Source organism: Gallinula chloropus (genome assembly GCF_964237585.1).
Source record: "Gallinula chloropus genome assembly, chromosome: 1".
Classification (NCBI taxonomy): Eukaryota; Metazoa; Chordata; class Aves; order Gruiformes; family Rallidae; genus Gallinula; species Gallinula chloropus.
This window is the reverse complement of record NC_140085.1, coordinates 82,798,404-82,811,497: the sequence shown is the minus strand read 5'-3', so window position 1 is coordinate 82,811,497 and position 13,094 is coordinate 82,798,404.

The window sequence follows — 13,094 nt, the reverse complement described above, 5'->3', positions numbered from 1 at the left end:
GCTTCGCAATAGGTACTTTTCAGAGTTACCATATGCTAAGTACCTGACATTTAAAGACGAATCGTGTAAAAACAAATTACAGCACTCTGCCTGCTGCAAAGTTGATATTAAATTATTTTTTCAAGAGTATCTGAAAGGTAGAGACTTAAATGTCCTGTTAGCTTGACAAGCCAAGGTGGCTTCTAAGCCACTACTGTCTTCAAGACCTCTCAATGCAGAGCTCTGCTTTGTAAAGTATAGACAGCATCCCTCACTGCCAGGAGGCACCGAGCTGCAGGCTGCATCACCTTGCTGAGAAAGTCCTGTCCTCTAAGCTCAGGGTGAAACTTATTTCCTTCAGATGAATACAGAAAGTTCAATTGCTGTGGATACCTGAAATTAATCAGATAACCCACTCTGCAACCATCACCTTTGGCTTTCATCATTAATGGAGACAATCAGGTGCTCTAATGAACAATGGATCTGATTTCTAAGGGAGACATCTAAAATTCACCAGAAGTACTGTGTTAATCACCTGCCTTCCCTTCCTCTCACTATTTATTATAAACCAAAATTGTATAATATTATAAAATAAGTATATATAAAAAGCCTAGGCAAATACCTTAGCTACACCTACAACACAAACTTCAAAAGTAACACTGAGAATCCCATGCCAAACATCCAGACACTGCTCTTCACCTAAACATGGACACTCTGCCGGAAGTACACAGAGGCCACTGGCAGTGCCAAAAGTCCCTTGGAGAGACGTTGCTCTGCAGTAAGTTCTCTTAAATACTGGAGTGTTTCAAAAGCAGGCTAGCTGAAACACTGCTGTGGAGACTTCAGACCACAGAAATACATATATCCAAAAAACCCAGCACTTTTTTAAAAAGAAAAAAAATTCCAGTTAATTTTCCCCTCTTAATTTTCTGATGAAAAATCAGTTTCAGCCTCCTGCAGAGTGACCTTAGTGGCCAAAGTAACCACTGTCATGTTTTGCTACCACAAACCCTAACTGGCAACATCCTACTTTCCTCCTCTACATTCAGTACTCCAGCTCCAAAGTTCTGGAGGTTCACAACACCCATACACCACACAGACTCTGCTACAACAGATCCTCAGATATTTAATGAGGGCAACATCCAAATCAAACTGGCAACCAAATCAGGTCCTGCCCATTTTATAGACTGAAAAGCAGGGGGAACACTTGCATTTCTGAAGGTAACAGGAGGGGAACTCACTCACTGTAAGGAAGTATCTTCAAGTGTGTTCACACTACGTTAGAAGGAATATCCCTGCAGGGTGGCCTGGATGACAGGAGCCAACAATAAGTTGGTTGCAAAGAATGACTCCTGGGGAATCGATAACCCACTAAATAAATTGCTGGATGGACTATTTCCTTGCAAAGGTTATCCTTTGAAGGGGTCTGAGCAGAGATGATTAGCTACAGAAATTGCCTTTTGAGTGATAAAAAATACACCCTTCAAGGTCATACACCACAGCCATGGGAAACATCACAATTTCAGACATAATCCTCTTCTTCCTCTGCACACTATCTTTAATCTAAAAAAGTTATATATATATATATATATATATATATATATAAAATCTGCTTTACTTTCAGGCTTATCTCAGTACTATTTTCCCCAGCCCTCAATTTCTATCCTTCCCTTTTACTGCTCAGGCTGAACGTGCAGTGACTGTAGTTACCTGGCGCACCCAGAACCACGAAGCCAGACTGCAGAGTAGCTCCCAGGGATTATCTGCTTTCAGTTTTCTTGCCCATGGACTCCTGAGTTGAGAGAACAGCACTTTTCATCTGAAGAAATTAAGATTAAAAACTCAGTTTAAATATCCAGAGTGATAGAAGAAGGGCAGATGCTAAAACTATCAGCTTGTGCTGCTCTGGGAGTACCTCAGGCACTTTTCTGCCTGAGGGCTCTTTGGAGGTGTGGCTATTTCCCCCCAACTAAAGCATCCCAGGAACACAGAGGTGTATCTGGAAGCCTTTACATCCCTGCTTTGCTACTCAGACAAGACAAACATAATTAAATATCAAGAGAACTTATCAGCCCTTAGTTGACCTCTTAGAAGGAAGTCTAACCAAGGGACAATTGATGGACCACCTGATTCCCCAGAAAACCAAATTGCAGAAAACCTCTACAAGGACATGCCATAGTCACTTTTCTTCCACCGCTTGCCCTGGCAAGGGCAGTGCTATGCACTCTGCCTCCTTCCACTGCTCAAGGATGGCTCTGTTTTTCACAGAACTGGCAACAAATACAGCGTTTTAGCTTCTATCTCATCTACACCAGGATAGGTCAATCCAGTCTGCAAATCACTGCCAGCAACACCCGCTGCATAACCTAAATGAAATAAACAGGTCATCTCAAGCCAACTCCTAGCTGACATTTGCTTGAATCACACGAAATGCCACAACCACAGCTGGCATTATCCCACACTCCTTGCTGGAAGCTGCACTGTTGAAGAGAGCAGAACTGAAAATCAGCCTACGCTCTGCAGGGATGAAAAGCCTCCTCCTCTGAAAGAGGCCTTGGGAATATCCAGGTGCTGTCCAAGGTACAGTCAACATTTGAGCCACACCATTAAAAAAAAAAGGGGGGGTGGGAGGAGGGGGTGTGGGGGGAGGAAAGTTCTGTCACTACAACAGAACTCTTCCCTTCCAGCCCCTAACATTCTGTGAGTCTGTGAAATATTAACAATGCACTGCGGCATGCAGGTTCATAATGTCCACCAGCAGCCCTTCTTCACACACACAGCTAGGTCTAAGTACCTCTGTGGTCTTCGAGCTGGCTGATTCGTTCTTTATTTTGCACATCGGAAAAAGAAATTAATACAATAAACGTACTTATAACAACAGCACTTGGCTTCACTTGCAAACACTGACACTGTGTTTTTATTTGACAAATGATTACAACACCACAGCTGCCGCCTGGGAGCCAGGAATGTGCCCTTGCACAACTCAGAGGCAAAGTTAAAACTGCCAGTACTCCAGGTAGCAAACTGTGCCGACGCACTGATGGACTCGGGCGTTAAGTTTCCTATACATAACCCGCGGTGCTCTTTCAGTTAGCCGATAGTTAACGCTGACCCCCCCCCTCCCCCAGTACTTGGAATAGTACAACCCCCTCCAGCTCCGTTACAAGCTGTCAGTTTTCCGATCACAAATCCTTTAACCCCAGAGCCCTCCACCCCCTTATCTTCAACACCCCTCAGGCCGAAGCACCTCGCCCCCTACCTACAGCGGGCGCCGAAGGTACAGGGAGGAAGCGCACGGCCCTTCCCGCCCCCAGACTGCCACGGCGAGCCTCAAGCGCCCCGGCGGAGGTCTGCAGCCCCCGCGCCTGCCTGGCGGGGCTTCCAGCCCGTGCGCGGCTCAGAGCTGAAGCGCGACCGAGGGCTCCCAGCCCCGCTACCCACCCAAGCGGGCGCGCCGAGCTCCCGCTTCCCATTACCCAGCGCTTTCTCCAGGCCGGGGCCCCGCCGGGCAGGGCCTGCGGCCGCCACCGCCAGCGTTTCACCGGTGGGTGACAGGCCCCGCTCAGGCACAGCGGAGAGGAACCGCCCCGAGCCCCGGCTTCTCGGCGCCGAGCCCGGCCGGAGCCACCCCTCCGCTCGCGGCGCTGCGGGCACGGCCCCGCGCACCCACCGCTCCTCGGCGGCCTCCGTCCCGGTGAGGCGGCGCCGAGCCCGCCCCAGGCGGCGGACACAGAACCGCGGGGAGGGGGCTGCAGGGAGGAGAGGCCCCGGCCCCGGCCCCTCCCTCCGCGGCCGCGCCCAGCCCAGCGCGCGCGCCCTGCTGAGCCGCGCGCCCCTCACCTGCCGCGAGCCAGGCACACCCCCCGCCACGGCCGGACAGGAAGAGGTGTAGAGAGCCACTTCCGCCCCTAACTGTTCATCACTTCCGCCCGGTTAGGGCGCCCTACGTCTCGCGCCCCGGAGCCGAACCGCAGCTGCGCATGCGCGGTGTGGCGCTCCCCGGCGGCGGGGTGTGTAGGCGGGCTGCGCGCCGCTGTCCTGCCAGGCGTCGCGCCGCCCGCCAGCCCCGGGGGGTCGGGCAGCAGAATCTGGCGGCCTGACAGCCCCGTAGTGGGGCACGGGCCGCCCTTAGAGCGCTGCTGGGCGCCTGGCGTGGGGGCGGTGAACCTCTCCCGCCTGTCCGCCGCCGGCTCTGCGCGCAGACCCCTCTGCGAAGAGGCGGCGTTGGCACAGCCCTCGGCCCGGTGCCTGCCCACGCGTTGCAGAGCCCCTGGTTTGAGAGCCAACCCCGCGGGTGCTGCCGTTCTGCTGCCGCTCTCAGCCTCGCTCCGGCGCCCGGCGGCTCCTCTGCGCCCGCCCAGCTGGTACAGAGCGCGGCTGGCAAGAGGAGAGCGGCTGACTGGTGCTCTTGCGTGTTCTCTCTCCAGGGCTCCGTAGAGCCGGGCCATTCAAAACTTAACTTCATAGTGACTAGTGCTTCCTTAGGTTCTTTTAAATGTGTTCCCCAAGTTTGCACTTGTGCCCTTTTCAGAGTCCCCTTTATCTGCGTGTTCGAGCAGCCAAGTTACCCGGGGAATAAATGTCCATTGGAAACTAATCCCAGGAGTGCGTTTGTAAACACTGAAACCACATTCTAGAGGAGCTACGCAAAACAGCTTACCCGCTTTCGGATCAGAAGCAATTCCTCAAGACTAACGCTAGCAAGTTGCACTTAAAACACTGTCTGAATAGCAAATGCCCACTTTTGAGGCACATGGGGAACGTTTGTGTTTGATACGTAGCATTAAAAATGGTGCCCAAGGGAAAACAAAGAGGCCAGCCTCTTCAAACAGCGGGCGCGCTTGAAGACACCAGTACCCACCTGTGCAGGGTAAATCCCTTACGTAAATCACTGGTACCAGATTCTTTGCTTGGTCCCACTCTTTTGCAGCGGGAAGCACAGGCTGAAGCAGGGGAGAAATGTGACACCTGGTGAAGTTGGAACAGGGATCAGGAGTCGCCTGCTGCAGCTTCCCGCTTTCAGAGCCTGCAGCAGAAGGGTGCGGTGTTTCTGAGGGTTTAGTGGTGGGTCTGGTAAGATCCATCAGTATGGAGAATGCAAGGGTGGAAGGCCTAAGGAGCTTCTGAAACTCTATGGGAAGAAGTTTATGAGGAGTGGAAAATCTGCCAAAAACTCAAAGCAGACAAAAAAGCAGATCTAGCCAAGTCTGAACAAGGAGGGTGTGTGTGGGTGTCAGGACCTGTCAAAAACAAAATAGGGAAGCGGATGTAAGAAGCAACAATCCAATCTATTCTGATCCATTTTTATTTATATACCGCTGACGGAAAGCCCTCCAAATGCTTTCTGCTGCTTGGATAAAAACCCAATTCAATGCGTTAATAAAATTCAAGAGAAAGCAAGAGGTGATGGAAGACTGACACCCACCCTTCCCCCATCCCCTTCCCAGCCACTCTGAGGATGAGGAGCCAGCAGGTTTGCAAAATGTGCTATTAAAAGCCAAAGACAGAGCTAACACAGAGAAAGGGAAGACGGTGAATCTTAGGCTGGGCGGGCAGGGCGGTGATGGAGCAGTGAGCCAGTCCCATGTGAGACGCGATAGCAGTGGACTGGGCAAAGCGCTGGGAAGACCCCGGTAGTGGGTGAGAGGCTGTAAATCCTACTGCACTGCTGTGTAACCTTCTCCTATGTCAGACAAGACCTGTCTAACAGGGCACAAGTAGGTGTTAATAACAGCACAGAAAGAGTCTGGAGGCAAATCAGGAGACCAGCTGCTTAAGGCAGTGATTAATTCAGACCTCTCTGGCCAGCTTCATGTCTCAGCCCACACAACTGGCTGATGGAGATCAAGCAACACTGATCCTGGCCAGTGGAGGCACAGACACAACTACTTCTTCATTTGGAACAGTATTTTTTTGGCTCCTTTTCAGTGGTCCTGAGGACAGGATTCTCTTACTTAAGGGCTGTTCTCTGAGAACTGACTGGCACCTGCAGCCCCCAAGGTGGCCCTGCTGCTGCTTTGCATTGTTGAGTTCCAACCGATGGAAACGAAACCACACACAGTATTATTCGCTCTTGCCAAAGGGAGCAACTACAACCCAGCGGTGCCCAGGCACAGGAAAATTTAGAGAGAGGTCCTTCTTCCCTGTCAGTAAGACCTGATTTTTCGCAGGGCCCATAAAGCGGCGCCTGGTGTGCCCAGTCGTGCATGACAGCATGGTAGAGGCTTTGCAGTTAGGAAATGCGCTAACTGCTGTTTTGGAAAATGCCTTCTGGGTTTCCTGGAGCCAGTGCCCAAGTCGATTCCAGTGGGGAACACCGGGGGAGGGGGGGAGCGGAGGCTGCAGAGAGATCCTGTTATGCTTGGTGGCACTGCTGCTTTCAGTCACTTTGCCGTGCAGTGATGGTGAGCTGGACCCTCCCGCAGTCAGAACCTGCTTTTGCCCTTGGCTGGCTGGACAGACTGAAGGCAGGTGTTTCCACTGGGCTCCTCACAGGCTGCGCCGAGGCTCTGCTCTCAGCCTTGCTCTCACTTGCCAGCACAATCCTTGCTGTGAGTGACTGGCTAATCCAGAGCAGCTCAGGGCACATCAGGTTTTCTGTGCTTTTGCATCCAACTCTCTAGCTAACTGTCTAGAGTTCTTATTCTGTCTGTTAGCTTTTCCATCACTGCAATATTCAAGCGCTTCCACTGTGTCCAGAACTCTTGCATAAAGACCTTTTTTTCCTGGAGGCTCGCCTCATTGCAATTATCTCTACACAAACATCACTCATCTGTTGTTGTGTTACAGCCACAAATTCATGTGCAAGAGCCAACCTTTTAGATCCACATTATATTTTAACTCATTTTCACTTTTCTGAAACTGTGTTTTCCAGCCAGAGTGCTTTCTCCCAAGTAAAAAAAAAAACAAACAACAAACCAAACTAACAAACCCAACCTTTAAAACACTAAATTAATTTGCTCTTTTTCTTACTGCAGTGTCTTTTTCTGAGCAAAGTCACCTTGGGCAAGTAATTAGTGCATCGCTTTCCTCACTAGAAAAATGGAAACAATAATATTTTTCCATCTTGGATATCTTTAGGATGAAAAAATGTTGCTACTTATTATTTATTATAATGTTTTACACGAAAATGTAATAACATAAAACTGAGAACCTGAAGGGAAAAGGAGAATATAGATTGATGCTGTGGTTGTCTGAAGATGCTGGAAATGACTTGTAGTCTCTTGAATAGCCTTTGTCAAACAATCTGGCAGAGCTTCCAAGTCACGTTTGCACAAGTTCAGGAGAGGGCTGGAAAACAGATAAGATTTTACTGCAGAAAACCCTCTAGTTTTGCAGTTTTTCAGGTACGAGGAATGCTTTGCTGTTGCAGTTGGGCATAGGGTTGAGTTCACCTACTATTTACAGGTGTTTGAACCTCAAGTTTTGCTCCAGGTCTGACTAATTTTCTGCTTGTAGGGTGTCCTTAGAAGAACAGACAGGATCCTCCTTAAACATCTGACCCACCTTGTGCATTTGGTGACAATTAGCACCTCCTCTGAGCAATTAGCATGGCCTATCAGTGTGGATGTTGAAACTAGACATAATTAATCAATGGGCCAAAGGAGACCTAAAGTAATATGCTAAGTACTTTCTTTCCCCCCTACAGGTATAGATGCTTTAAGTATAACATTAATGTCTCTGTTACCTCTGAGGTGTTCTTTTTGCAGGGGGATAAAACAAGGGCCAACTACAGCCACCTATCCTTTCTGCACAAACCTTTTTCTGACTCCTGTTTGTGGAGACATTTTTTCCTGAAACGTGTGGCCTTCCTCCTTCCCTGGTAACGGGGCTTTGGGGTAAGATGCAGTGATTTGGAACAAACTAGAGCTGAAAATTGACAGAAGTGCTGTATATCTGTATCCCTTTGCCTTCTCTACCACTCTTTGTCAAAGTACCTCCTCAATCCCTTCTGCTTCTACACTTTCTTCCTTATCATCCAAGCCCCCTCCTCAGCCCTGGACTGGCAGCTTTACATGTCACTCACCAGCATCAATTTACTTACTCTTCTTGAGTGCCAGGGCCCTTCTGTGCCCACACTGCCCATCAGACCGAATTTCCTCATGGCACAGGGTGCTGCTGTGGTTCACATGGGGTTCAGGTTGTGGCTGGTTCTCAGGCAGTGCTGGGAAAAAAAAGCGGTTAACAACAATAATGCAAGTCCTTTGATGCACAACCCGTGTATTACTGTCATAGGTTAAAATGGTACCTTTTTTGGTACCACTGTACAGAAGAAGCGGCTCATATCAATGCACCTTGAAATGGTCTGTAAGGGAGGGCTGGATTGCACAGGTCTCCCTCCATCTTACGTGCCACTGGGAAGGCCCTTAGCTGTGAATTCCAAAGTGTCATTCTTAGCATTGCTTCCACACAGCTCTGCATACCCATTACTGCTTTTGTAGACTTAAAGAAAAAAATGCATGTTTATGAAATGACAGTACATATGAGGGAGAAAAGGTAATGAAAAATAGACAAGAGAGTGGAAACTCCCTGGAGGACAGTGTTTAACACCCATTCTTTTATTGTCTGGCTCCTTTCCACATCCCCACAGCACCCCCAGCTCTCATGAGTCCAAGAGCAAGGCTGACCTCACTGAACACATGAGATCTGACGAGAGTGCAGCACACAGCGGTATGGCTGCAGGCTAATGCTTTTATTTTTGTAACCATGTATTCCTAAGAGCATGGTAACAGGGGTTAGGGATCAAATCCATGCTTCTTGCATAACTGAACAGAGTATTCCTGCTAGGCCACCTGGCAAGAGATCAAACATCCCATACCAGGACTTAAAAAAAAAAAATAAAGGGAGAAATATTAAGAACAGCCATGGCTGTAAGAGAAAAGCAACAAGTATTCCAAGACATGCTTCTAACAGGCACAAATTACTTATTTAATTTTAAAGTCAACACAAATCTGCAGCACTCTGACACCTGGCTATTTGCCATGCAATCCCAGTTACCACTGCATATTCAACCCAAAATCTTGCTATCCAAACCTTCTCCACCCCGTTTCAGACAGGAACCCCACTGTTGGCCATTCTTCTATTGCTATAATGACGTCAGACCTTGTCATGATCCCCCATGCCGCATGAAGGGGACACGAACTGAAGGGTGAAGGAGCCAGCTACAACTGCTGGCTACCATATTAGCATGTCAGCGTGAACATCATGCTTCTTTGGATTCTGACAACCTCCTTTAAGTTCCTTTGAACAACATGGGTGATAAATATTAGATCTCGTTTCCAAAAAACTTGAAGTTAAATTTTATATTTTTTTGTTTTCTGATAGAAATTTACTGCACTCCTACTTGGCTTTGGACATGCCTCTTCTTTTTTTTTTCTTTTTTTCTTTTTTTTTCTTTTTTTGTTTTGTTTTTAAATCTTCCAGGCTTTTAATTCCTAGGAGAAGGAAAAAGAATTCAAGAACATTTCTTCCTTTTCAAAATATAACTCTTTTAAAAATCCATTCTTTCAAATCACGTATATTTAAACCAGGAACTTTTAATCGTATTTTATCAGTTTCATACATTAGCTTCAATGTTTTTAAATGTGCATTTTAATGCCTAGAGAAGTAAGTCATTGCTGGGTGCAAATTAGGGGATTTCTGAATATATCTGGAAAGTTAATAAAAAGAGATGCATGAAAAGAGATGCAAGAGCCTACATTAAAGATTAGTGTTAAATATAACTGGAGAGAGGAAGACGTTCTATTAAAAGCCTACTGCAAATATTAGTGTATATTAAGAACCTACTGACAAATGCTTGTCTAAATAGCGACAGCAGGACACTCAGGACATGTTAGGACAGTCTGCTTCCAAACAGAATAATGAGGGGTGAAGCAAAAAAAAAAGCTTTCATGAAATAATTCATTTTAATTACTGTCACCATCAATTAGGACTCAGTCCCGCACCATTTAATTGTTCTTTTGACATTGTCTCCTAGAAGCATATTTCAGAAAATGAAGTAATACATGGTAAAGAAAATTTGCACTGAATAAGATCCTTTAATAAGCTTGTTCCTGCAGAGTTAGTTTCAAGCTGGAAACAATTTTTCATCTTTTCAAATATAAAAACTAAATCTCAGAAATCAATATTCCCTGGGAATGAGACTCACCCCTGTGAGAAGAAGTTCATCCAAATGCTTTGCTGTCAATGGCAAGCTCCTATTTTAGGATTTAAGTGGGTGTTCAAATGACTGGGTTGTGTGAATAATTGATTATTTGATTCAGTTGTTGAACCAAAAAATTAAACTCTGCTTTTTCCCAAAGACAACCCCAAAACAGTTTTCAGCGGAATAATAAAAAATCTGTAGTTTTAGGGTAAATTATTTGCTATTTGGTTGGGACCAACTTTAGTTCTGCCACTTTTTTTCCAGTTAAGTGCAATAAAAGCAAAGAACTAGATTCACAGAAGAGCCTAGGCATTGCCTTCAGAGATGATTTTCCAATTTCTACTCAACTGGAAATCTAGTGAAAACTTGAAATTCTTACCTGAAATATTTTCTTTCTGAACAAGCAGTGAAATACATGTTAAACGTGATGTTATTACTCTTAACGTTATAATCTTTTAGATGCTTTCAATTGCTGTTAAGTATTCACATGAAGTTATTTAATTTCAAAGCTTACCATATCAGGCTACTAGAATTCCTCTGTGTTGCAGGCTACATTTCGTGGTGGTCCTTAAAATTATGCCATATTAGCTGCCTTGTAATAACTGTATACAAAGGTGTGTGGAATAATTGCCGGAGGTGACAGAAGTTAAACTTGTGTTCACACTTTTTCTTAAAGCATTCAGCATTCAGGAAACTTCCATGGTCAAGGGCAGTTGATATGCCAAAAGTCCTTTTTGCAGTAAGTTCCTAGGCAATTGTGGAGGTTGGCAGCCTCAGGGGAGCTTGATGTACTCAGAGAACAGTACACTGAGGGTGGAGCGGAGTGGAGACATGGCCAGGCTCTGTGGTAATATGGGAACCTGACGGTAAAACGAAACTGATAAGCTGGATATTTTCTACCCTGGGCCAACGGTCTGTCATGTTTTTGACAAAATGCTGTCCTTTTGGTGAACTTTTCCCATTATAATATCATTATAATATCAAAACACATCTCCATACCAAAAGCTACCTGCTTCCAAGGGTATTACCACCCCTCACTGAGCTTGGCCTCTGGATTTCTCTTAGCCTGTACCTTTAAAGCAAAGTGATAAAATTTTACACTAATTGTAACAAAGGTCTGTATGACTAGAGTCACTCAAGCTCCACCTCAAAGGAAAAAAAATATAGAATAGCTTAAGGGAGCGAGGATGTTTGGGAAGATACCACTGTTGTGTATTGTTCTGACTTCTGGAATCAGTCAACGGGCTAAGCCTCTCTTCCCCCTCACTGGAACGCCTTTGGGTAATATTTGAACACTTGGTTCTGCCAAGTGCCTCCCCAAATCTCTACAGAGAAAGCATCCTCTATATAGAGTAGCTTTATATCTTTTAACACATTTGTAGCCAGGCCGCGTTACTCACTCTCGGTATTTGCACGTGCTTTGCAGACAGTGAATTTAACACCTGCAATCCAAAAGAACCTGTCTATCTGTTGATGTAATAAACTCCACTTTCATTAATCTAGCTCTGATAGTTGTCACTGAACATGACCAAACTGTTTAATTCTGGCCGTGGTAGTTCATGGCACGTGACTGAAGGTCTATCACATTATTTGAGCACAGTGATAGTTTTGTACCCTGAACACAACTGGACTTATAACGATAAATTGGGAATCACTCCGAATTACTTCAACCTTTAACGCAACAAGGTGCCATGCTAATTTCACATTTCTCTAGAAACATGTATTTATTTTGTATCTGTATTGTAACATCAGGTCCCGACTTAATTCTGTTTCTCAGACCTACAGCTATAATCTTCCTTTTCATTTACGAAGTAGTAGGATAGGCATCTCCCACCTCAGTCTTTTCTTCCCCCTCCATTTTAAAGAGATGTGAACAGGCAAAAATAGTTGTGCAACACAATATCCATTTTAACACTTTGTCATCGTTTCATAATAAAACCAGTGCATTTATTTAATAAATATTTCCAATAGTACCTTTCTGTGCTAGCTAAGGTGCATTGCTCATTCTTTAAAAAAAAAAATAGTAAAGCATCAATAAATAACTACTCCAGTTTTAAGTTTTTTCCCCTGTTCTTGGGAGAAGAAAAAAGGCTTAGAAAAACCCCCATGAACAAGCTATCCTCAAAACTCACAAGTTTGGGGAGTTTCATATGAAGTGGAGAACAGGAAGGGGGTAGATCTTATGCTCCTATGTTAAAGCCACTTCTCTGAGAAATGGGACATTTCTGCACCTCTTTGTTATATGGCATCATCCTATCAAGGTGTATGTGAACATCCTGACCAGGAGCTGCTGAACAGAAGGATAGAAGCTAGGTGATGATGTAGGACTCCCCTCTGTCCCTACCTCCTTATGACTTCATCTGGGACACCCAAAGAATTTTAATTTCTTGTTGAATGCAGAGAATCAGGATTGAACTCAGAAATACAATTCAGTTTGTTCGAGGGGGCCTCTCTATTTTTGTTGAACCATTTTGCTGCCAGGGAGAGGTGCTGAGCTGAATTGCTAAAGACAAGCTGCATCCTGCTCAGAATGGAGGGATGGCACAGGTCTCCTCTGCCTGCAAAGCCTTGGGCTACTCCTGCCTTTAAAGTGGGAGGTTGTGGATGTGTCTGTGTATGGTGCGGGGGACTTAGACACTTGCCCTTTCCAACATGCAGGGAAGCAGGCTAAGCACAGAGATGTCCAGGACAGGCAAGTCAAACAGGGTTAGGAACAAGAGGCTGGCTTGTAAGGAAAAGAGTCGAAGGACTCGGGAACCAACTGCCACGGGTAGGAAAGAATATCTGAAAGGATCCAAATATAGATGAATAAAGGAAGAGAAGATTTTTTTGGGGGGGATGATACATCAAAATGAGTACGTAGGACTTACCAGAAAGCAAACAAAAATATAAACCAGTTACAAGAATATTCCTTAAATTTCAGACTGGCCTGGCAGTGACGGCACTGGTTCGAGTGGGGAGTAGGGCCAGC